This window comes from Balaenoptera borealis (genome assembly GCF_965194805.1).
Source record: "Balaenoptera borealis genome assembly, chromosome: 19".
In the NCBI taxonomy this organism is placed as follows: domain Eukaryota; kingdom Metazoa; phylum Chordata; class Mammalia; order Artiodactyla; family Balaenopteridae; genus Balaenoptera; species Balaenoptera borealis.
This window is the reverse complement of record NC_138878.1, coordinates 19,086,657-19,109,965: the sequence shown is the minus strand read 5'-3', so window position 1 is coordinate 19,109,965 and position 23,309 is coordinate 19,086,657. Positions and strand designations below refer to the sequence as shown.

General features: G+C 51.1%; 1 protein-coding gene across 1 annotated transcript in view; it reads right to left on the bottom strand.

Moving 5' to 3' along the window:
• The window catches only part of LOC309617191 (uncharacterized protein), a 661,226-nt gene extending 651,776 nt beyond the window's left edge, over nt 1-9,450 (bottom strand). Inside the window, exon 1 of the mRNA XM_082369112.1 lies at nt 8,284-9,450. The gene's annotated coding sequence lies outside the window, so the exon portion shown is untranslated. The remainder of the gene's footprint in view (nt 1-8,283) is intronic.
• Nucleotides 9,451-23,309: the final 13,859 nt, after the last annotated feature.

Genomic DNA, 23,309 nt, shown 5'->3' with positions numbered 1-23,309 from the left:
GATCAGGAACGAGACAAGGATGTCCACTCTCACCACTATTATTCAACATAGCTCTGGAAGTCCTAGCCATGGCAATCAGAGAAGAAAAAGAAATAAAAGGACTACAAATTGGAAAAGAAGAAGTAAAACTGTCACTGTTTGCGGATGACATGATACTATACATAGAGAATCCTAAAACTGCCACCAGAAAACTACTAGAGCTAATTAATGAATATGGTAAAGTTGCAGGATACAAAATTAATGCACAGAAATCTCTTGCATTCCTATTCACTAATGATGAAAAATCTGAAAGAGAAATTATGGAAACACTCCCATTTACCACTGCAACAAAAAGAATAAAATACCTAGGAATAAACCTACCTAGGGAGACAAAAGACCTGTATGCAGAAAACTATAAGACACTGATGAAAGAAATTAAAGATGATACCAACAGATGGAGAGATATACCATGTTCTTGGATTGGAAGAATCAACATTGTGAAAATGAGTATACTACCCAAAGCAATCTACAGATTCAATGCAATCCCTATCAAATTACCAATGGCATTTTTTACGGAGCTAGAACAAATCATCTTAAAATTTGTATGGAGACACAAAAGACCCCGAATAGCCAAAGCAGTCTTGAGGGAAAAAAAATGGAGCTGGAGAAATCAGACTCCCTGACTTCAGACTATACTACAAAGCTACAGTAATCAAGACAATATGGTACTGGCACAAAAACAGAAACATAGATCAATGGAACAAGATAGAAAGCCCAGAGATTAACCCACGCACCTATGGTCAACTAATCTATGACAAAGGAGGCAAAGATATACAATGGAGAAAAGACAGTCTCTTCAATAAGTGGTGCTGGGAAAACTGGACGGCTACATGTAAAAGAATGAAATTAGAATACTCCCTAACACCATACACAAAAATAAACTCAAAATGGATTAGAGACCTAAATATGAGTGGACACTATAAAACTCTTAGAGGAAAACATAGGAAGAACACTCTTTGACATAAATCACAGCAAGATCTTTTTTGATTCACCTCCTAGAGTAATGGAAATAAAAACAAAAATAAACAAGTGGGACCTAATGAAACTTCAAAGCTTTTGCACAGCAAAGGAAACCATAAACAAGACGAAAAGACAACCCTCAGAATGGGAGAAAATATTTGCAAATGAATCAACGGACAAAGGATTAATCTCCAAAATATATAAACAGCTCATTCAGCTCAATATTAAAGAAACAAACACCCCAATCCAAAAATGGGCAGAAGACCTAAATAGACATTTCTCCAAAGAAGACATACAGACGGCCACGAAGCACATGAAAAGATGCTCAACATCACTAATTATTAGAGAAATGCAAATCAAAACTACAATGAGGTATCACCTCACTCCTGTTAGAATGGGCATCATCAGAAAATCTACAAACAACAAATGCTGGAGAGGGTGTGGAGAAAAGGGAAACCTCTTGCACTGTTGGTGGGAATGTAAATTGATACAGCCACTATGGAGTGTAATATGGAGGTTCCTTAAAAAACTAAAAATAGAATTACCATATGACCCAGCAATCCCACTACTGGGCATATACCCAGAGAAAACTGTAATTCAAAAAGACACATGCACCCGAATGTTCATTGCAGCACTATTTACAATAGCCAGGTCATGGAAGCAACCTAAATGCCCATCAACAGACGAATGGATAAAGAAGAAGTGGTACATATATACAATGGAATATTACTCAGCCATAAAAAGGAACGAAATTGAGTCATTTGTTGAGACGTGGATGGATCTAGAGACTGTCATACAGAGTGAAGTAAGTCAGAAAGAGAAAAACAAATATCGTATATTAATGCATGTATGTGGAACCTAGAAAAATGGTACAGATGAGCCAGTTTGCAGGGCAGAAGTTGAGACACAGATGTAGAGAATGGACATATGGACACCAAGGGGGGAAAACTGCGGTGGGGTGGGGATGGTGGTGTACTGAATTGGGCGATTGGGATTGACATGTATACACTGATGTGTATAAAATTGATGCCTAATAAGAACCTGCAGTATAAAAAAACAAACAAAACAACTAATACTAAACTTTCATTGGGTTATTTGTATGGAAATATGTTAATATAAATGTTTCAGACATTACATGAAAAAATAAATAAAAATAAATAAAAATAAAAATAAAAACAGACAGAAGAGAATTACCCCTAACCCCACCACTCACAGGCTCCCACCATTACAGATGTTTTCCTTTCTAGTCTTTTTTCTATGCATAACAGACATCTTCCCCTGTGAAAGTGGATCAGGTGAGACATGAAGTTTTGTGTCCTTGATTTTTCCATCTCTGTGGTCACAGTGAGAGGCAAAGTGGCAGATGGTAGTTAGCAGTTGGGGTTCAGACCCCCCAGTGCCACATGAGCTAGTAAGTTCTGGCTCTCCACCTTCCTGGGCTGCCGTTTCCCCATCTATAATGTGGGCATCACTCCAATATTGCCCTTGCATCACCAGGTTGCTGGGTTATTCCTTGCAAAGTGCTTAGAGCAGTACCTGGCCCATTATAAATGCTATTACCATGATTATTATGTTTCCATGGCAGCAAAAATGCCCATGAGCATCATTTTAAATGGATGCATATCATTCCATTGAATGGGTGGACTGATGGACATAGGTTATTTAACCACTTCCCTATGGTTGGACACTTAAGGTCTTTCCAAAGTTTTGCCACTATACCCAATGATAAACAACCTCACACATAAATATTTTTGCATCTGTTGATTTAGCTAACTTCCATCCTAGAAGAACAATTGCTAGATCAATGGTAGGAGCTTGTTTAAATCTCAGTGCATGATGCTAAATTGCTCTTTGGAGAAATTGTGCCATTTGTGTTTCACTCTGGTGCGGCAAGACCCTGCAGCCTGGGCATTTTCAAGTAGTTACTTCATTGTTGTTAATAGTTTTGAATCAAGGTCAACTGGATGAGCAATAACTGACTTGTCATCTCAGTTGATATATTTTTGCTTTAGCTACTCCGTGAAGCTCTTCTGCCATTTCTCAGCAATTCCCACCACCAACTATGTCTTTTCTACCCACACATCCTGGCGCAGACAAAACATCGGCTTTCCAGCCATCAGCTGAGAGGCTTTAAGAATCGCTGCTCTCAGGAGCCCAAGGTCACCAAAGATGCCCCAAACATGGCCATCCTGATTGCTCTTGGGATCTGTCAGTGACAGTAACAGAAGTCAAAAGAAGGAAGAAAAACAGCTTTCCAAAGAGTTGGAAGAAAGGCTTCTGGGACCAAAGCACGAGATAAGCCAGGACCAGTGGCATCCTGGAGGCCACGAGGTGTGTGCGTTCCCCCAGGGGAGGGGCGGGCATCACTAGGGAGATACGGGTGGACAGGAGGCCCTGAAGAGCCATGGGCTCAAATGGCCACAGGGGAACAAGCATCAGGGGTGTGACTCCCGGTCCAGAGGCGAGGTTTCCAGCTATGGCTACTGGGCTCCATTGAGGCCGCCCCAGTGGATACTCAGAGGATTTTACCCAAACACCAACAAAGAAACTACTTTTTCAAAACTGTAGATAGAATTAGGTCTATTCAAGATGGAACGGAGAAAATAACCCTGCAGCGTGTCCCAGGTACGTAGGGACTCTCAGCAAATGTTTACAGAATGAATAACATAGAAGGGAAAACTAGTTTGGGATTTGTCAAAAGTTCTGATTGAACTGAACTCTCTTGTCAAGACTTAAGTGATCATTAACAGAGGCAAAAATCAATATGTTTTAACTGGCTATTCTGTACGAAAGACAACAGAAAAGAATGAACGGTAGGGCCCTCAAACTGCACCCACGGTAGGGCTGAGGGTAACAGCGCACCCCTGGGCTTGAGTCTCAGCTCCCCAGTTCAGTAGCTGAGTGTGTGTAGGCAACTGTCATCGCTCAGTGTCTTCAAGCCTCAGTTTTCTCATCTGTGAAATGGGGTCCTAACAATAACGGCCTGGCCAAGCTGCGTGGGAATAGAGATGATGGTTGCAACATGCCTGGCAGTGAACGAATAATAAAGGGCAGCTGCTGTTATTTGTTTTCCTTTTACCAAGAAGGAGAGGAAGAGGCTGCTGCTCTGATCAGCTCACCAGCCAGAGGTAAACTGCTCTACAGCAGGAAGACCAACTGCAGGCTTCGTTAGTGATTGGGTTTAGGGCCCATCCTATCATCTTAGCTCACATCTGAATTACATCTGCCAAGACCCTGTTTCCAATAAGATCACATGCACAGGCCCCCAGGGGTTGGGTCTTGAACGTATCTTTTGAGGCAGCGGGGTGGGGAGGGGGGGAACAATTCAATCCACTACAACCAGGAACATATCAGCCCTCTGATAACGCCGCATGGCTGGCTCACTCTTTTCCTTCATCTTAGGCTCTGTTCCAATGTCACCTCCCCAGAGAAGCTTCTGCAGCAGCCCTCACCACCCCATGCCCTCACTCTGCTTTACTTTTCTCCAGAGGACTTGTCGCCACCTGCCATGTCATAAATTTTAATGTTTGTCATTGGTCTGCCCAGCTAGAACATAAACTTCCTGAGGGCAGGGGTTAGTCTGGCATAGAGCTGGCACTTAATAAATGTCTGTAAAATGACTGACACAGTGAGCGATGGACATCTCGCCTCTCGGCGGGGGCACTGGGGGACACCCACGCTGCCATCCAAAGAGTCTTCTCATTTTAGAGGGGTACTATGGTAGGCTGAATAATGGCTCCCCAAAGATGTCCCCACCCTAATCCCCAGAACCTGTGATATGTTACCTCACATGGCAAAAGGGACCTTGCCGATGTGAATCGATTAAGGCACTTGAGATAGGAGATTCTCCTGGCTTATCTGGGTGGGTCCAATGTGATCACAAGGGTGCCTACAAGGGGGAAGGAGGACAACCAGAGCCAGGGGAGATGTAATGACAGAAGCAGAGTGATGTGCTCTGAAGATGGAGGAAGGGGTCATGAGCTAATAAGGGATGCAGGTGTTCTCCAGAAGGTGAATAAAGGAAACAGATTCTCCCCTGGAGCCTCCAAAAGGAACACAGCTTTGCCAACACCATGGCCTTAGCCCAGTGAGACCCATCAGACTTCAAATCTAAAATAAAATAATAACTGTGTTGTTTTAAGCCACTAAGGGTGTGGTGATCTGTTACAGCAGCAAGAGGAAACTAATACTGACACCTTGTTCTAACTCTCCCTAGAGCAGCTCCCACTGGGCAGGCAGGTCAGCTAGGTAGCAAGGATTTGCAGGGCAAGAATCGAGGCCCGGAAAGGTCAAGGAACTTGCCCCAGGTCACACAGCTGGGCAGTGGCCAACCCAAGATTTCAGCCCTCTTTACCTGCCTCTGAAGCCCTTGCTTTTACCCCAGCACCAGAGTAAAGGGTAACTGTGCAGCTTCACGTGGCCAGTGAGATGGTCTCAGTCCTGCCCCAGCTCCCAACAGCCACCCTGGGACCTGCACAGAAATGGCTGTCTGAGGAGGGTTCTGTTTCTAAATGGCTTGTCCTGGTGGAAATGCACTTTGAGTGATATGTACGGACACATCTGGGCCCCGTGCAGTCCAGGCTATAGCCTGATTGTTGGGGGAATCGGGCAAAGCAGCGGGTGTGATATGCTCAGATGCCTTCAGACATGATGTTCCATAGAGCCAACCTCCAAGGACAGCCAGGAGCCCAGGTAGAAGGGGGAGGGAGGACGGGAAGTCCCCAGTGCTCGAAGGCCGCAGAGCTTTCTCCTGTCTGGGTCCCCTCGGGGTCTCCCATCAATCTGTGGGAGCTATTACCCCATTTTAAAGGTCAACAAACAGAAGCCTGAGGAGGCTACTAATTTGTCCAAGGTCCACAGGGAGAAGGCAGAGCCGGGCTTTGCATCCAGGGCCTGAGTAACTCAAAGACTGTCCCTTGCTGGCCCCAAGAGTCATACACCCATGACTGTGCCAGGAATCTGTGCCAAGAGTGCAGAGCGTTTGTGAGCTGAGCTGCTTGGCCACCCACCCATGGTCAGGGCCTTGGGCCTGGGCATCCCTGACCCCATGTCTCCCCAGGTGTCTCTAAAGGCCCCTGACATGTCTTCTAAGACAGTCTTGAAAAGAAACTGAACCCCAGCTACATATACCCACTACTTCTCTCTCTCTCTCTCTCTCTCTCACACACACACACACACACACACACACTTACCTGCACACAAAGGCACACACTGATATACACACATATATACATCCCAATGCATACATTTTTACACTCACAGACACACACCCACCTGCACAGATATACGTGTACACACCTTCACCAAGATAATCGTATGCTCACACACAGACACATGCACACACACACACGTAGATTCACACAACACACACACACATAAACATTCAGACAGATGCACACATTCTCACCCTCACACAGACGTGCACGTGGATGCACGTACATGCACAGTCACCCACACATGCACACACACACACTCCGCGACATGAGCACACAGACCCACCCATGCTCCCCGCCCAACGATTCCCCTCTGATGCTGCCGTCAAGCACGGCTATTTCCGTGAGATGGTCATCTGATCTTGGAGAAATGGCAGGATTAGTCACCTGGCCTTACACGCGCCCTACTCACCCCAACTGGGGCTCCCCCGGGCCTGACGCCCTCACTCTGAGCATTTCTCCAGTGCGATGCATCCTTTCCTTCCCCACAAGAAAGCGGGGCGGGGGGGTAGGGGTAGGAGAGAGCACTAGGCCAGGAAGAGCTCCAGCATGCCCCAGCTACAACCACAGGCGCCGATGCTCCCAAGAGCTTTGGTTTCCCTTCTGTGACAGGAGGATAAAGATCCCTGCCCCTCAGGACAGAGAGGAGGGATGAAGTGGAGATCTACTGGAGGCCAGAGAGCAGGACAGAAGATGCCAAAAGCAAGCGGAGGCGATGCCAGAAAAGGTGTGGCTGCAGAGGCGACGAGAGAGGGAAATGCACGGCGGCTGAACTGAATCCCGTGTCTGGTCAGCTTCTGTAGGGCTGAGCACCTGCCCTGCAGCTCTGAGGACGTGCTTATTAAGAACCCCTTTCGCTGCCCTGGCTTCAGCCACTCTGGGGTTGTCTGTCATCTCTTTGAGGCACTGGCTCCCAGGACCCACCAATGTGAATTCTGCGTATACAAGGAGACTCATTTTTAAGTTAAAACACACAAGACCTACCTGCCAACTAGGTGGAATTCTGCAGCTGTGCGTTCTCATGAGATGCAATAACATGATGAAGCTTAAAATAAATGTTCACTGACCAGCGCCTGGGGCATCAGGGAGACAGCCCTGACTTCTGGAAGGAGCTGGGGGTGGAGGCAGATGGGTCTGAGCCCAGATCCCAGCTCTGCCCCCTACCTACCAATTGAGTCACCTTGAACAAATTCCTGAAGCTCTCAGAACCTGTTTTCTCCTCTATTAAATGGGAACAGCACCAGTTCCCACGCCACAGGGTCTTGAGAGGGCCTGATGACTTGCCATATGCACAGCGCCTGATGCATAGTAGGCGCTTAGAGATGTGAGACTGCTCCCCTCCTCTGAGCCCTTACCAGCCGGTCCTGGGACAGGGTCGTGGTGAGGGTCAGCTCTGAAATCAGATTCCGTCTGGGCTGGGAGCCTGGGTCTGTGACCTCGAGCAAGTCACTTTGTCTTGTCATGCCTGGGCTCCCTCCTCCCTAAAATGGAGATAACAGAAGTCCCTCTAGGAAACGTTCACACACCCCTGGGAACTGCCCCACAGAGGGACTCCCCAGCCTACTAAGGGTTGGTTGCTCCTGGGGACAGCAGCTCCCAGCGCCTCCAGCCTGCCACACAGGTGGGCTGAGCATGCTGTAACAGCTGGAGCACAGCCGCAGGCACAGAGACCCGGTGGGAAGGGCTACAGGTGGGAAGTCACTGCAGTGCTCAGGAACTGTCCACCCAGGCTGCAGGTGACATCGGGTGGGCGGAGGGCATAAGTGCAGAGCCCGGGCCAGGGCTCATGACCCTGCCCCTTGGGACTTGGGGGCAGGGTGCTGTGCTCTCCACAGGCCTTCGGATGAGACGTCTTCTGAATGATGCCCCTCTCCATCAGCCTGGGTCCTGACACCGAACTGGGTGACTGTGGAGAGTTTAAGGAAGGGACTTGTATGTATTGTATTCGTTTCTTAGAGCTGCTGTTAACAGAAATGTATTATTCACAGTGTTTGAGGCCAGAAGTCTGAAATCGAGGTGGGGGGCAGGACCACGATCCCTCTGAAGGCTCTAGTGGAGAATCCTTCCTCACCTTCCACAGCTTCTGGAGGCTCCAGGCATTCCTTGGCTTGTGGCTGCATCACTCCAATCTCTGCCTCCTGGATAACCCAGGGCAATCTCATCTTGAGATCTTTCACTCAATTATATCTGCAACAACCCTTTTTCCAAATAAGGTCACATTCACAGGTTCCAGGGCTGAGGACGTGGACATGTCTCGGGAGCACTATTCAACCCACTACAGGACAATTTACAGGAGTACAGGCATGCTTAAGGCAGACCAACAGTGACTTCCCTGGCGGTCCAGTGGTTAAGGCTGTGCACTTCCACTGCAGGGGGCGCCGGTTTGATCCCTAGTTGGGGAACTAAGATCCCGCATGCTGCATGGCCAAAAAAAAAAAAAGAAAAAGGTAGACCAACAAGGGAGGGCGGGGCAGGCAGCACCTCTAGGCTTCGGGGTGTGAGGGGAGGTCAGAGACTAGAGCACGGAGAGAGCTGTGAGCATAGCTACCTGTGTGCCTGGCACAGCTACCATCAACCCTCAGCGCAGCAGGGAGCAGGCAGGGAACACACACCCCATTCTCCCCCTCCGTCCCCAGCCCCTGCTGCTGCCTCTCACTGGCCAAACTGAGCCTGAAGCCAGAAGGTGGGGGAGCCCAGGTGATGCGGCCACAGCGGGCACTCCTGAGAATGAACTGGAACTGGAAGGGCAGACGTGAATGTCCTGCACACTCTCGGTTTCTCGCTTCCAGGTCCTCTGGTGGAAACCATCTCCTAGTGAATGAGCATCTCATGACAGGAAAAGCATAAAAGCTGGGTATCTGTTAAGCCTGCATTTCCTTCAACTTGCTCCAGACTTTCGCTTCTTGTGCCAAACCCTTGAACCCTACCCCACGCCTGTCCTAAGTCCATGACGTCCCCAGAGCTGGCACTTCGTGGAACCTGGCCAGACCTCCACCCCGCTACCACGCCAGAGAGGAAGAGACCAAATGAGCAATACTGAGGTGTAGGACAGAGAGTCTGTGGTCCCAGGACTGAACTGGGGTGGAGGCGGCTGCGTCTTACCCACTAGAGACACAGCGAGGCCCCCGCGGCCGGAACACAGCCCGCCCCAAGCCCACGGCCGACGCCACGCACCCCACCCATTTCTGCCCAGGACTCCGAAGCCAGGGCATCAAGGACGAGGTCCCTGGCCTGAGATCCATCAGACAAAGGGGTCCTGCCCCCACCAGCTCCCCAGGGCTCCACCCAGAAGTGTCACCTTCTCACCACGGAGGCTGAGGTGCAGAATCCCGCCCCCTGGGCTGCGCTGCCCGACAAACCTGCAAGTCGCTTCAGTTGCTATTTCGTCAAGTGCCGCGAACAAAATATACTGCAGAAGTCACACAGCAGCTCCGTGGAGGGGCCGAGCGGCCCTCCGGCTGCTGCCACATAACCTTCTCCAACTTGATCTCCCTTATCTTATCTATGATAGATAAATGCCCAGCCCCAGGGAAGGGAAATTGTTTTAAATACTGAGTATAATAAAGCAGAAAAGTACCAGCTGTCACCGGCAGGAAGCCGTGCCCATCAGTGGGCTCAGAGCAATGCTCACGGCCTGACCAAGCCCGTAGTCCAGGGAGGAGTGTTCTGGAAGTCCCCGGCTCCCTCAGTCAGGAATATTATGACGAGCCCACCGTGAGCCAGGCGGGAGGGACGAGGAGCGCAGTGCCTGCTGCCCTCTAGCAACTCCCAGCTCAGGGAGACTGCGTCTGAGCCGCCAGCAGCCAGCCCGGAGACGTCCTTGTCGCCGGGAATGTCGTGGGCACAGGCCCTGGATTCTCTCCCTGGCCTCCTGTCAGCCACTTGGAAGGGTCTGGCGAGAGGCTGGGTTAAATCCGCCCTCTCTACAGGAGCTGCACAGTCTGATTTTGCCTTTGGCAGAGACGTGCCAGGCCATCGTGGGGGACGGACGCGTAGAGCCAGCAGCCGAGGGAGGAACTCGGGAAGAGGCTGCCCGTGGGCCTCACCGCCTCCCGATTGGATGCTGAAGTCTGCAGGCCAGCGCTCAGAGTTAACTCCCGAGGCATGAGTGGCCAGGGCCCTGCTGCCAAGGCTGCGGGACTCCAGGAGAGAAGGGAGGCCTGCTGGAGGGCACCCAAAGAGGGGGCTTCTGCCCCTGGTCCTCTCCAGCCCCACCCCCACCAGGGCCCTGCTGCCCTAATGGTGAACACAGCCCTTTTCACCTTCTCCATCCAAGGGCACTGTGCCCCTTTACCAAAGGCTTGGGGGCAAAGGGCCGAGTAGCCAGTGAGAGGGTGATGTCTGCCCCGGTGCCCTGGGCCCAACACCTGACTCCACATCTTGGATGAGTCACTTAACCTGCCGAAGCCTCAGTTTCCTCATCTGCAGAGTGGAGCTAGTAACAGGATCCACCTGAAAGGGCTGAAGTTTTAAATGGGATGAAATGTAAGAAGTGCACATAGTAAGGGCTCATTAAATGACAAATGTTAGTATGGTTACAACTATTATGATTTTCACGCGGGGAGCTGCAGGCCCAGGCGAGAGACACCCCATAACACACAGCAGGAAAGTGAGTAGGGAGACCCCAACCCCGGGAGCAGGGCCAGGCCCTGCTCTCTGCCAGCCCCACTGCGTGCCTCCCACAATAAAGTCTCCACATTTTGCATAGATGTGGCTCCATCATGTTTAAGATGCATTTCTAGGCGGAAGATCTAAATAGACATTTCTCCAAAGAAGACATACAGCTGGCCAAAAAGCACATGAAAAGATGCTCCACATCACTAATTATTAGAGAAATGCAAATCAAAACTACAGTGAGGTATCACCTCACACCAGTGAGAATGGCCATCATCAAAAAAATCTACAAACAATAAATGCTGGAGAGGGTGTGGAAAAAAGGGAATCCTCCTATACTGTTGGTGGGAATGTAAATTGGTACAGCCACTAAGGACAACAGTATGGAGGTTCCTTAAAAAACTAAAAATAGCACTACCATATGACCCAGCAATCCCACTCCTGGGCATATACCAGGAGAAAACCATAATTTGAAAAGATACATGCAGCACTATTTACCATAGCCAGGACATGGAAGCAACCTAAATGTTCATTGACAGACGAATGGATAAAGAAGATGTGGTACATGTATACAATGGAATATTACTCAGCCATAAAAAAGAACAAAATAGTGCCATTTGCAGCAACATGGATAGACCTAGAGGTTGTCATACTAAGTGAAGTAAGTCAGACACAGAAAGACAAATACCATATGATGTCGCTTATATGTGGAATCTAAAAAAAAAAATAGGGTACAAATGAACTTATTTACAAAACATAAGTAAAGTCACGAATGTAGAAAACAAACTTATGGTCACCAGGGGATAAGGGGGGGAGGGATAAATTGGGAGATTGGGATTGACATATACACACTACTATATATAAATAGATAACTAATAAGAACCTACTGTACAGCACACGGAACTCTACTTAATACTCTGTAATGGCCTATATGGGAAAAGAATCCAACAACAAAAAAAAAGATTGGATACATGTGTATGTATAACTGATTCACTTTGCTGTACACCTGAAACTAATGCAAGATTGTAAATCAACTAATAAAAATTTAGTAAATAAAAAACTCCAATAAAAATTTTTTTTAAAAAGATGCATTTCTGGTCATCCAGGGGAGGCTGTAAAACTGCTTACTGGACACAGGCGAGCCCAGAGCCCTCCCACACTGTCATTTCAGGGGCAATTCTGGCTGTGCGGGGCCTTCCCCGGCGGTCCAGTGGTTAGGACTCCGTGCTTCCACTGCAGGGCGCGCGGGTTCGATCCCTGGTCGGAGAACTAAGATCCTGCATGCCCTGCAGTGAGGCCAAAACAAAAAGAAAAATCCTGGCTGCATGACTTCCTCTGGGCTGGTTTCTCAGTTCTAAGATGAGGGGGCAGACTAGATGGTTCTACCACTGTCTGTGAGCAGAGAACAATCCATTTCCGCCCCAGCCCCCCAGCCCTCCCGTCCTGCACCTCCCGGCCCCCCAGCAAATTTGGACACGCTGGCACTATTTAATGAGGCCCAGTGCCGCTTGAAGTCAGAGCAAGAGATGGCAAGTTGCTGGGAATGTTTAAGTCATGGAAACAAAAATTTCACAGGAGAGGGCGGAACACGAGCAGTTTTCAACGTGTACTTTTAGGACCCTGTACAGGCCTGGAGTCCCTTTGATTCGTTTAGAAACAAAAACATATGTGTGTCTCAGGTTTGCTTGATTTAGACGTAGGCGTGCCTAGAGGAAAAATGGTTTCCCCCGCTGGATTTTCTGATTTTTTGGGAAAAGCCAAAAGCTTCTTTAGAACAAAAAGACAGTCCTCGCCCCTCACTCCCTGGCCTGTATCCTGTTCTTTTCTTTCTCCTGGGCCTTTCTTCCCTGCTCTGAGGGGGTGTCTGAGAGCCCCGGGGAGGTCCCCAAAGCTCGGGCATCCAGCCCTGACCGCAGCCTGAGCCCTACCCAGCAGCTGGAGACAATTGCTTCCAGATGTGCACAGGCCAGGAACTGCTCTGACGGGCTGGGCTGGAGAACCTAGCGGTGAGGACCCTGCGCAGGGCCAGCGGGCTCCCAGGTCCCACCGCCCACCTCCTGAGACATTCCTCTTCACCCACGACAGGAAACACTCCAGAATGATCGATCAGGGTATTCAGCCCAGGCTCTGCTGAGCCGGCCTGAGTGCTCACACCCCATCCCACCCAAATTCAGGAGCCGTTATTTGCCCATTTCCAGAGAAGCCCAATGAGCTCAGAACTATTAAGGGGCTTGGAAGCCACAGAGCCAGAGGGGAAAGGCAGGTGGGTGTGATTCCACAGCCCGGCCCCGAGACACCAGGCCCAGCCTCCTCTGGCTCCTGGGCACACATCCTGCGGGCAGAGGTTTGTGTGGGCAGAGCCTGGCTGGGCAGACCAGGTGCTTGGGCGCTGAGGTCCCCCCACTGCGCACAGGTGGGACCCTGGCAGGGGGAGGCCAGGAGCTGCCACCCACAGGCGCACACGACCACACACAGGAGCGCACACCCTCCACCCCTCCTGCTTCCTGTCCCTCCTGCCTCTGCCTCTTTGTTGTAAAGGACTCCAGGCCTTTCTGGAAGTGGACAGAACATACATGAGACTATTCAAGCGTATCTGTATCCCCAGGCAGCACATACATGGAGATACACATGCAGGAAGTGCACAGTCGTACACATACAACCCTCACACGGGTACACACACACACGCACACACACGCACACTCCCCTGCAGGGCTGGTCTCGGGCAGGCCCTGGAGTGAGTCAGCCCCTTGAGGGGAGGGGGCTGCTCATGTTATTTCTCTCTGCCTTTGGCCCCCAGAGGGCACCAGACATCAGTCCTGAGTCTGGGCAAACAGAGGGGGACCTAAGGAAAGAGAGTTAGAAAAGAACAAAAGGGAGAAGGAAAAAGAGAAGCAAGGAGGACGGTGTGAGAAGGGAAAGGAAAGGAGGGAGGGAGAAAAGAGCAAGGGGGAGAGGGGAGTGCTGAAGCCAGCCCCCTTAGAGCCCCAGTGAGTGCACAAGGTATAGCCCATCAGCCTCCAGGTCTAGAACCAGACATACACGAAATCAGATTTTTATCAGCTGTGTGATCTTATGCAAGTTACTTAACATCTCTGAGCCTCAGTCTCTTTTTTTGGAAAGGGGAGATAATAGAGTAGCTGTGTCAGAGAGAAGCACAGAACAGTGCCAGGCATGTGAGAAGTGCTCCAATAGGGTTCCTGGAGGCCCAGGTGAGACTACACACATCCCATTCCAGGCACATTAACTGTGGTTCTTTCTAACAGTATTGCTACCATCATCTGTATCACATGCCAGGCATTGCTCCAGGTACCTCTGTAACCATTATCTCATCTGACCCTCCAACAACCTTGCAGGGGTTATATCATTATTCCTATCCTGCAGATGGATTAGGCAGAGGCTCAGAGAGGTTGAAAAGTCATTTCTTCAAGAGCACACAGCTGGCAAGTGGCGAAGTCAGAATGTAAGAGAGTCTCCGGAGCCTGTGTCTTTTCCATGACATCACTACAAGGGAGGGAGAAGTTTCAAGTTTACATTGCGATTTTTCAAAATTAAAGTAAATGAGGAGATTATTCGATAATTAACATTTATTGAGCATTTACGGCATACCAGAGCCTGTGTGGAATGTTTTTGTCTCTGAATCCTCACAATGACTTCATGAAATAAGTACTTATACACTTATTTGTTTAAATGAGGAGACTGGAGCAAAGAATGGTTAAACAATTTGCCCACAGTCACCAGCCGGTAAGTGATGGACCCCAATTCAAGTACGGGCAGTGTCCCCAGAGACATCTTTTAACTCCTCAGCTGGAGACAGATCAACCTCATATAGTGATATGGAATATCCTCCAGGATATATTTTTTTTAATTATTTTTTTAAGTCAAAAGCAAGGGGCAGAACTGGCTGCCTAATGTACTATATGTTTAAGAGGAGATGTATGGACACATGCACTTTAATCTGCACAGAGCGTCCAGGAAGCCAGTCACGGTTGTTGCCTCCAGGAAAAGGAACTGGGAGGCTGGGTCAGAGTTGGGGGCAGATTCATACTTCTGTACCCTTTAAAAATATGAATGTGTGAGCCCCCTGTTCAGAAAGAAATTATTCTCATGACTTTGCCAGCTTAATGGAAACATGGTGTTAACATGTACTGCAAAGGGGCTCAGGAAGGAGCCTGGGCAGGGACAGAGGCGGTGCCCCTGATGGATGCCCACACCTCCTCCGCAAAGATGTAAAGGGGCAGCACGTTTGAATCTGTGTCCACAGTCCCCACAGGAGACTAGCCATGGCTCCAGGGTCTCTCCCTGTTTCCTCTGCTCCAGGCCCAGCACTTGGATTACAGAGAGAGGCCTGCAGACCCATGTGATCTGCTGCCCTCCAGTTGGAGAAATGACCTTCTCATCCTGGAGAGTGTTCTAGAACTTTCTATAGCTCACTACTGCCTCCACCAGGCAGGTGGGCTGTGGAAAGACCCCGACCTGGGGACAAGGCCCCGGGGCCAGGCTTCCTGCTCTCACTCACTGTCTCCCTCTGGGCTACCTTCCCTACCAAAAGAGCAATCGTAGCCTGGGATAAAAGGTCTCTCCTGGCTCAAAAAACATGAAGACCCAAGGACTGCAATGCCCTCTGCCAGACCCAGGCCCCCACAAGCTGCACCCTCCCTGCTCCAGACCACACTGCCTTCCTCCTCGCGGACCCCTCTTCCTCTTCCTTGGAGCCTCCCACCCAGCCCCGAACCCTCACACCACCTACCCGGCGTCCACAGAGACTCACACCTATCAGGCTCACGTATAGATCTGGTTACAAATAGTCCAATATGTATTTAGCCTAACATCTCAACGGTACATTTTCACACCCATTTCAGAGGTCCATACTCTCTGAGTGGCCACAGTGACCTTTGAGCAGCAGCTCTCAAAGTTTAGCATCATGGGGACACTTGTTCAAAATGCACATTCAAGGCCCACCTCAGAGGGCCGGATTCAATCAGTGTTTGGAGTGGGGCTCCGAACGTGCCCATGTAACACTCCCCCTGTGGGCTTCAGGACAGCCCGATCCAGTCCTCGGAAGCCCTGAGGTTCTGTCCCCTCTTGGGGACAGTGGAGCTGAAAGGGACACTGGAGAAAGGGCAGGCTGGCGTGGGGGGAGGGAGTGATGAGTTCACGTCTGGATGCATCAAATCAAAGGTGCCTGTGAGGGTGTCCGGGGGGGCGTCTGGGGGTAGCAGGATCGATGCTCCAGTGCACGGGAGAGCAGCTCCCCGGAGAGAAGAGACCCAGGATCGAATGCAGAGTCTTCTGCTGAACCCGCAGCAAGAGAGAAAGGAGAGGGGAGGGAGGGAGGAAGCTTGCAGGGAGGAAGAAGTCGCTAGCTCTGACGGGGCAAATGAAGGAACCTGGATCTGTGGGGCACCGAGTTCCAGGGCCCCGAGACCTTAAAAACACAACCAGAAACCAGGAGGCTTGGGTCGGAGGCGTGGCCGCCGGGGGCGGGCGCGGCGCCACGTAGATAAGCAAACTGAGGCGCGAAGGGCGTGAGGTCTCAGCGGGCCGCGGGGGCTGGGGCGGGGAGCTGGCACGGAGCCCAGGCTGCGCGGCGATGGCTGGCAGCTCGCGGGGGCGCGGCGGCATTACCGCCGGGAGGCGCGGCTCGCTGGGCCTAGCCGGGCGGGGAGGCGGGCAGGCGGGTGACCGCGTGGCCACAGCGCCCCCTGGCGGCCTCCGGAGCCCTAGCGCGCGGGAGACTGAAGGTGCCCCACCCCACCCCCGAGAGCCCCGAAACGGCTGCCATCAGGCCCCAGGCAAAGTCCCCCGTCTGTATATTTAAAAGGGGTCAGAAGGTGCCCGCTGCTGTCACACACACACCCCTCCAGAGAGGATGGACGTTTCCCTTCTTGAGATTTTACTTTCTCAACAGTGGTACCCAAATGCAGAATCCCACATTCCAGTGTGACCCCTGTCCTCATCGGACCTTACTTTAAACTCAGGCAGTGGAGAGCATGTCTGAAAGCTTCCTTTTTCTGTGCTGAGTTTAAGGTCCTAAAAGGACAGAACCCACCTCCTGCCTAGTAACAGCTAACACGTGACATTTCCTCAGTGTCAGGGGCTGTTGTTCTAAGTACTTTGCAGGTATGATTCCTCACATCAGCTTATTGTTATCCTCATATGAAAGAGGTAGCTGAGGCACAGAGAGGTTCAGGAACCTGCCCAAAGTCAAGGGGCATATAGGATTTTAATTCGGGCTATCTTGATTCCAAAAGAGAAAAGGGGATAAAAGGAATGGGGGGATGGGTGGGGAAGAAAAAGAAAGTTCACTTCTAAGACAGGGCAGTCCAGGCGTGCCGGGGCCTCTATTTTGTATAAGGATCCAGGATGCCTCATTGCAAGTTCTCTGGCATCCAGGGTCAAGTCATGAGCATGGGCTCACCCAGTGAACTGCCCAGGCCAAGTTTCGGGCAGTGAGAGGGAGGGGATGGGGAGGGATGGAGAGGGATGGGAAGGGGTGGAGCGGGGGGAGGGATGGAGAGGGAGAGGAAGGGGTGGAGAGGGAGGGGAAGGGGTGGAGAGGGAGGGGAAGGGGTGGAGAGGGATGAGAAGGGGTGGAGAGGGAGGGGAAGGGGTGGAGAGGAATTGGAAGGGGTGGAGAGGGATGGGAAGGGGTGGAGAGGGAGGGGAAGGGGTGGAGAGGGAGGGGAAGGGGTGGAGAGGGAGGGGAAGGGGTGGAGAAGGATGGGAAGGGGTGGAGCGGGGGGAGGGATGGGGAGGGATGGGGAGGGATGGAGAGGGAGGGGAGTTCTGCCCCACCCCAACCTGCCCACCCAGGCCTCTCTGTCCATCTCTGCTGGCCTGGGGGCGGTCCACCAGGATGGAGAAGGAAAGAGGCTTCGGGGAAGAACAGAGCATGGAGGATTTGCCTTTCAGAATGATTTCTCCAAGCTCTATCAATGCCTGCGGCACAGCGGCTCGCTGTGCCTTCACCTTCAGCTGCCCCCTTACCCTGCCCCCCACCCCTGCCAGAGACGCAGGAACAGAAGCCTCACTAGGCGCCTGATTTCTCTGTCTGGCCTCAAGCACAAGAGAGCTGGGGTCTGTCTCTTCTCAGGCTTTTTCCTCCCCAGCTGAGATCTGAAATCTCCAAGTTTTCCAGTCAGTCTGTTATAAACCCACCCAGGTCCCTGCATGCCTCTCCCCCCTCCCCCCGTGTGTTGTCAGCAGGCTGCAGAGCTGAGCCCAGTGCAGTGGACACGCCAGAGCGGGAGGAAAGGGGAACTAGAGCAAGAAAGAGGGGCCACTGCAAGACTGGGCTCCCAGGCTTAACCAGAACCATCTTTGAGGTGGAAAGACGAACACAGAATCCAGTTTCCTGTTTGTGAGTGAGTGCTGCGGGAAACCAGGCAAGGCCACCACTGTGCCAACTGGGCCCACAACCCCAGGACCCAGAGAGGGGTGAATCTTGGGGAAATTCTGGAGGGGGAAAATAAGAGGGGATTGTTCCCTGCTGTTACCACTACCCTGGAGAAAGAAACCAAACTGAACGGCTTTTTTGAAACAAATTACCTGAGTTTCTCGGCCCTTCTCTCTTACGGGATCTCACCCACAAATTCCCCCCCGGAATACCCCAGAAGTGAAACACGAATGTGTCCACACTCAGATATACTCTCCCCTTGATTGTAAATGGCTGGACTTTGGTGCAAAGGATGCTGGCGTCTTGGTTCTGTGGATCCGCAGGGACAGGAAGAGTGTGGAACCAGCAGGAACAGGGGCCTGAGGGACCCCTTTGATGTCTTCCTATCACAGGTCATGCATCTCCCACCAGCCTCAGGGCCTTTGCACATGCAGCTCCCTCCACCCAGACTGCTCTCTCCTCACCCCTTTCATCCACTAAATGATGAGTCTTTCTCAGCTGCAGGAAAAATGTCTTTCTCAAGGAAGCTTTCCTGATGCATGTCTCCCCTGAATCTAGTGTCAAGCGTCAAGGCAGCAGGGGTCAGGTAGTTTATGTGGGGTTCCCAGAAGGCACAGTTAAGGTCAGGACTGGGGTGCAGGTAGTTTATTTGGGAGAGGTTCCCAGGGTGCAGGGGTGAGGGAGTGGGGAGAACGACACAGGGAAGAAGAAAAAGATCATTAAAAGAGGTATGTGGGCAAAAAGGGCTCTGCTGGGACCTCCTGGGAAGCAGTGACAAGGCTGCAGAGACAGGAGGCTGGAGCATTTATCCACCAGCTCCTGGCCCCCATGGGCTGAGGATCCCCCCAGGGGATCAGGAGGGTTAAGCCCCTGTATTGACTACAGTTTCTAACTTGGCATTTGGGGCCTTGATCCTGCAGAAACGGGCCTCCCAGAGCTGGCTAATTCCTAGCAAATGACTCCCCTGTGAGCCTCTCATACAAACCAACCAATCCAGACCCCACACCCCTAAGCTCTCACACCCCATGTCAGTATTCCCCCTGCCCTAAATCATCCCAGGACCAAGCATGGAACGAGGGACCACCCTGTAGCCCAGAGCCCAAAGCCCGCTGAAATGATTCATACTCTCCAATTCTAAACTTGCTCACCTGACCCACCCTGCCTCTCCCATCCCTTCCTGTGAAACCCAAATAAAGGCTCTAGGCCATGGCCTGCCCTCTCCCTATTCTGCCTCCTGACTGACCCTGGTCCTTCCCCGTGTGGCCATGTTTCTAGGGGTCTGTGGGCATAAACCTCTTCCTTCATGACAGTCATTTTCTGTGTCTTACACACCTGATGAAAGCATATCCCAGGGACATGTTAACACTGCCAGGCTCCGCTGCGCTGAGGGGGCCCCTCAACATCGGGGTGCAGCCTCAGGCAGCAAGAGAGCAGGCACCTGGAGCGCGTGATGTGGATGCCGTAAGAGCGAGGTGAGTCTGAGCTGCGTGGAGCTGGCCGCCAGCCGCCGAGCTGGGGCTGAAATGGAGCTGGCCCAGGAACATGGCGAGCAGGGCATGAGAAGTGATGTGCCACCCCTTGTCCTTGTTCACTTGTTTTTCTCACCACTGATCCCCCAGGGCCTAGCATCGTACTGGCACAGTGTGAGGACTAAATAAAATAACTCTAAATAAAATAACTATCTCCTGAATTAACGGAGCAATGAGTGACTGAATGAATGAACACTGTAAGACTGACCACCCCCCCCAAAAAAAGTGACTAACAGTCCAATATAAGACATTCAAAGGGTCCCAGTCAGGGCATCAAATGATACAATGAACAGAGTGAAAGGCAACCAACATAATGACAGCAAATATTTGCAAATCATTTATCTGTTAAGGGGTTCATATCCAGAACCTCTAGAACAACTCAACAATAAAAATATCAAATAACCTGATTTTAAAACAGCCAAAGGACTTGAATAGACATTTGTCCAAAGACGATAATACAAATCGCTAACAAGCATATGAAAAGATGCTCAACATTAGTAATCGTTAGAGAAATGCAAATCAAAAATCACAATGAGATATCACCTCACACCCATTAGGATGGCCACTATCAGAAAAAAACAAAAACAAAAAAAACAGAAAATATCAAGTGTTGGCAAGGATGTTAAGAAATTGGAACCCTTGTGCCCTGTTGGTAGGATTATAAAGTGGTACAACCACTATGGAAAACCGGATGACAGTTCGGCAAAAAATAAAAATAGAACTATCATATGATCCAGAAATCCCACTTCAGGGTAAATATCTAAAAGAATTGAAAGCAAGGTCTTGAAGAGATATTTGCACACCCATGTTCATAGCAGCATGATTCACAGTAGCCAAGGGTTGGAAGCAACCCAAATGTCTGTTGACAGACAAATGGATTTTTTAAATGTGAGACAGATTCACACACACACATACACACACACAAACACACACACAACAGGATATTCTTCAGACTTAAAAAGGCAGGAAATCCTGTCACATGTTACAACCTGACATTATGCTAAGTGAAATAAGCCAGTTGCAAAAAGACAAATGCTGCGTGATTCCACTTATATGAAGTATCTGAAGTAGTCAAATTCAGAGAGACAGGAAGTGGAATGGTGGTTGTCAGGAGCTGGGGGAGGGGGAAAGAGTTGTTTAGTGAGTACAGGGTTTCCATTTTGCAAGATGAAAAAGTTCTGGAGATCTGTTTCACGACAATGTGAATGAGTGTACTTACTACTAAATTGTGTATTTAAAAATGGTTAAGATGGTAGATTTTCTTTTATGTGTTTTTTACCAAAATTTAAAGAGAGAGAGAGAGAGAGAGATCCCTGAACTATCCTTAGACCCAGGTGAGAGGGGCTCCTGTGTGGGACCATGCTTTGGAGAGCCCCACGTTACTCAAACATTAAAATATTTTCCTAGCTTGTTTTGGTCTCTGGAGGAAATTTTTTGAAAGTTCAGTAACCAACTGATACACAGGAACGAGAAAAGAGCACAAGGGCCAAATGGCCACGAGGTCAGAGGGTGTGGGCGGGAATGGGGGTGGGTGCAGTGCGGGCCTAGAGTGGGCAAGGGCGTGTGTGGGGAGGACGCTTCAGCCTGAGGTCCTCGCAGACACCACGGTGCCAACACCACGCATCCCGCCCATAGGGCAGAACCCCAAGGGCGTGAAGGGGATGCTGCTGGAAAGGAGGGTGAGGGTCAGGCGGAGAAAGGTGTGAACTCCGGGCTAAGGAGGGGCTGAGCGGAACCACTGAAGGTTTGTAAACTGGCATGTTCAACAAAGAAATATTCGCCCATCTCCCCACAGGACCCCAAAACATGAGGCTGTAAGGAGCCAAAATACTCAAACCCATGTGATCTTTGACCTGGACACACCAAGGTCAACCCCCCTCCTCTCCTGCCCCCCTCGTGTACACACACACACACACCTGCACAGCCACGTGCACACAGGTGCACACACAAGCACACACAGCTTCCCAGGAGCAGGCCAACTGCTCCCCTGCACTATTTTAATTAAGGGAAGTGGGCCCCAAAGGAATTACACTCCTGCAACATTCAAACCATGACATTTGTCCAGTAGGAAGATGGACCCTGGAACCAAGCCGCTGGGACCAACCCCGTTTCCCCAAGTGCCCCAGGGTTCTTTCTGGGAACAGCGCCATCTGCTGGCCAAAGCAGGCAAAGATGAGGAAAGGGACCGGCGGTAGTTAACGAGTTTGTTCATTCCTTCACTCACTCAAAAAATACTTAGGGGGTGCCTGCCTCATATCCAGCACAGGGCAGTGAACAAGGCAAGACTGTCCCTGCCCTCAGGGAGCTCGTGCCTCATGATGGGGACAGATCTTCACAATTCGTCACACACATGAAAATGTCATGATCGCTGTTCTAATGGAAGCTGCCCCCTGCTATTGGGCAGCTAGCTGCTCTGTGCCAGGTGACTTACTCCCTGTCTCACCTAGTCTTCCCAGTTATCCACCTGGGAGCATCCTCAGCTCCTTCATCTCCATCACGCCCTCATCCCAGTCGCCCACTGTCCTGTTGGTTCTGCGGCCACTCCTCCCCATCACCCTTCTCTCCTCCCCTCCCTCAGGCTCCATCAGCACTCGCAGGATGCTGCTCCAGCCTCCTCCAGGCCACCTGTGCCCGCTCCCACCCGCTCTAATCTGACGTCCAGGCTGCAGGCAGGGGGAGTCTTTTGCCCTGTCACTGTCGCACTTGACTCTCAGTGGCTCCCACTGTCTTCCAGCTGGAGCTCAGCCTTAACAAATGGCCCGTCAGGTCCCGAAGCTTTGGGCTCCCTCCAGCCTCAGCTCGTCTGCGCTGCATGGCTCACCCTCTGCCGCAGCCACGCTGGACACCTGACAGCTCCCCACGCAGGACGCAGACCCCGCCTTCCCTCCAGCTTGGTGAGCGCTGCAAAGCTGGCCTGGCCTTGGGCTGTGCCGCACGCACAATGGCTTCGAAGGTCATTCACGTCTTTACCTGCAGCTCTCAAAGACCCCTCTGAGATTCCAGGTCATAAGAGGCCCTCCACTAATGCTTCCTCGCATCTCCTTTCTGCTCTCTCCCCCTTCTCTCCAGCCTGCCGCTGCTCAGGACCCCATAACCCCTGACCCTCGGCTCTCTCCCCGACGCCCTGCCCCCCCTGCTCCTGCCCTGTAAGTCCTCCCCTGCCCTTTTCCCTCTCTCCTCCACTTCTGCCTCTCTTCCTTCTGTCCTGTTCTTCATAATAAAAGTAGGGAACCCCCTGGGAAGGCCCCACTCTCCTTAGAGCACACAGTGAGGCGCACACAGTGAGGCAGACACCGTGGGGCAAGAAGGGGTCTCTCCAGCAGGGAGGAGGGAGGCTCACACAAATCCACCGTGCCGTGTCCACCACCCTCTGCAACTCATAAGCCCTGGCTGCTCTTTCCAGCTCAGGCTTTCCCTTCCCTGAGAAACCCACGGGCAGGGTAAGTCCCCCTCCATCACAGCACTTGTTATGTGCTCCTCGAGTTGCCTACTGATTGTCCCGTGTCCCCTCCCTGAGCAAAGGTCCTGGGCGGCACCCTGCTCCTCACCCCACCCCTA